Below are 3,229 nucleotides of genomic sequence, written 5' to 3'. Positions count from 1 at the left end.
GTTCCTATTTAACATGCAAACAAAATCTACTTACCTTTTGTCTTGATTATGGTCCTTACCATTAGATAGTAAATAACTAGCATTTGTGAAAGGTTAAAGAGAAACAATGAATTGACTTTTACTCATTGCTGTGGAGTTGACTCCGACTCATGGAGACCTCGTGTGCGTCAGAGTAGATTCATGCTCCACAGTTTTCAATGGCTGATTTTTCGGAAGTAGATCACCAGGCCTTTCTTATGACGCATCTCCATAACCTTCAATGGCTCCCTATTGCTCACTCTGCAACCAAGATGCTCCATAACATGGCACTAACCTCCCTTCTCTATCATGTATCTCTTCTCCAGTGCACACATTTCAACTACTAGACCTAATCACTCTGTATTCAACATGCCCACTTTTCCCTGTCCCCCTGCCTTTGTTCATGGGATTCCCCTGGAATACTCTCCCTCCTTCCCTGTCATCCACACACTAAAACCAACAATGTTGTTGTCATTGTTTAATACCCCTGGGAGGCAATCAAGCTGGAGGGAAACACAGCTTCTTGCAGTCTGTGCAAAACACGCAGGTCCCCAGCACCCACTCCCACCCAAATCAGTGAAGCAGAGGGTGGGACACTCGGTCCCTCCTCTATTAATAGGCTCCTGTGAGATTTCCTGGCCTGTTTTCTCCTTTAAGCTGCCCTTTGAGTTTTACCTAGAATTTACCCAGAAAGACGTAATGGGGATGGCACCCAGTGTGAGTTGTTCTGCAACCCCAACCCCAAGGGACAGCCCTGAGTGCCAGCCCTACAAACAGAGTCACACCAGTTCCCTCTTGTGTTGTTTTGTCAGCTGGGAAGAAGTCCTCGTCGATTTCACCATGGAGCCACCTTCTGAGGGTGCACTTGACTGCGGGCACCACCCCTCATTTGACACAGACACAGCACATTGCTCCACACCACTTAGCACCAGCTTTCCCTGTGCTGGGTGTGGTGCATTCAGGAGAACCTCCTCACACCAGGTTGCAGCCCCACCAGCCCCTACCAACACAGCACCCCTCTCTGCGTCTCTGCAGCGCTAACGTGCTTCCCATTAACTGAGGGTTTCTGGAAGTGGCCTTGAGGGTGGATCAGGTGAGTGAGGAGAGAGAAGATTTACCCACAAAAGGGAGGAAAGGAAGAATGGCCAAGGAGGGGTAAAAACTCAGCTCTCTGCCTGCTTTCCTCTATACACATGAGGGCAGGTCTTCAACTCTCCCTTGGCAACTCTGCACATCGGACGCGAGAGAAACTGATGTAGATATTAGTCTTGAACTGCGCTAGACATTTACTCCCCCACCTTGCTTCCTAATAGCCAGACTCCTTTTTTTTTTTTAAGTCTTGTACCAAGGTGAGCCTATTTCTTGTTCATATTCTTAAGGAATTCAGGCCCTCTGCAATTAAAAAAGACAAAGATTCCCTGGAGCTTTTTATTATGAATGTTTCTAGATCATTGATTGAAAGCGCACACATTTGCTAATTTGCACCCTAAACACATCCCAAGGCCCCATTTAACTCTGAGTGCTCATGTGTATATTCCAACTGCCTATGCGTGGTTCCAACTTAATCAAGTACTTAATGAGTAACATTAATATTCATTGTCTTCCCTGTGGGCCTCTACACTCATCAAGGTAAGTAGCTGCTGGCCCCCTCCAAGGCCCTGTGGTTGAGCTAAGAGTTGTCTGTCCTCATCCTAGACAGTGGGCTGTTTGTCCCCCAAGATGGGAAAACTCAGCTGGGTACTTTCCAAAGACTTCAGCTTAAAACGAGGTGTTTCCATTTACAGATCTTTTGAAAATGCCAAGTTGTTTGGAAGAGCAGTAAGAAATCTATCTTATGGAGATTATCATTCAGACCTTCTTGTGGCATGGCTGGCACTGCGCTAAGTGCTGGGATGCAATGGTGTCACCAGGAGGTCCTAGTTCCTGCCCTTGTGGCACTTACAGTCTAGTGGGAGAGGTCAACACCGATGGAAGGGTCACCCTAATGAATGCATAATTAGAGTGAGAGCCATGTTAGGAAGGAAAGGCTTCAAGGTTTCTAGGAGAGTCATACCAGAGGGAGTTTCCCTATGGAAATAATATTGGAGCTGAGCTAGAAAAGGTGAACAAGAGAAGAATGGGTAATTCAGTGACGGTTAGGGCTGGAAGACACACACACACAACATCGAGTACAACTCCACTATTTATAGGTGAGGAAACTGAGGCCCCGCAAAGTTAAATGACTTGTCAAAGGTCAGAGCTAATTATAGACAAAGCCAGAACCAGAAACCAACGTTCCCAATACCCAATCCCTTCCTGCTAAATCATATGGATTTTATTTATATCCCAGCTATAGCTTATCACAATACACTTGGCCAGAATATTCAGTTAAACCACATCCCTCAAGACAACAAGCACAGATAATAATCGTGTTTTAATGTGGGTAATACCTTTCCATTTTTCAAATCCAGAGAGTTCTTGTCATAACAAAATTCAAGACTGTTTGTTCTGTAAGAATGGGAAGGCCATAACCCTGTCTAAAACGTCCTGGCAAGTTTCTCTAACCATACAATGCTAATTTGGGCCTGAGCTCTGTCCAAGCTGACTTCACGCCCTGGCTGGGGTTTCAGGTCTGCACATGGTGATTGGGTGGCTCTTTGCTGTCTCACAGATTCTAACAACCAGGGTTCCTTCCTTGGGCTCCGGGAGCCTCCAGGGATTTAACGCTACTGATGTGGCCGCGTTCTCGCCAGCGTGTGCATGCGCTGCATGCCGAAACGTTTGTTTTTTTTTTTTTTTTTCTTTTCGGAAAAGCCTGTGGAATCCGCTTGCAGTAAGTGCGTGTGCATGTTAATGCTCAGAGCAAGGGCTGGAAAGAACCCTGGCGGAGAATACCCTGCCCTGAGGTTACATCTGGGGAACGAAAGTGTTGCGGGAAGGTAGGATATGTCCTCTCATTTTTACTCTAGATACTCCCGTGTTGTGTAAAATTATACGCAAGACCGTATTCGTGTATTATACGTTTCATACATACGTATTAATTTTTAAAAGTAGATTCTTAAACACAAGTAACACATCTCAGTAGAACAAAGGTGCATTTCCGCAGATCGCAGCGGCTCTTCCCCTGGATGTAGCTGCCTTTCCAGAAAACTCACAGTAACTCCGCTTTGGGCTCTAAGGAGCTGAAGGTGAAAATCTAGCTCTCAGGGCTTTCCAGCGGGGGATTCGGAAA

Source organism: Trichechus manatus, unplaced genomic scaffold, assembly GCF_000243295.1.
Source record: "Trichechus manatus latirostris isolate Lorelei unplaced genomic scaffold, TriManLat1.0 scaffold00068, whole genome shotgun sequence".
NCBI lineage: Eukaryota > Metazoa > Chordata > Mammalia > Sirenia > Trichechidae > Trichechus > Trichechus manatus.
This window is presented reverse-complemented; position numbering follows the sequence as displayed.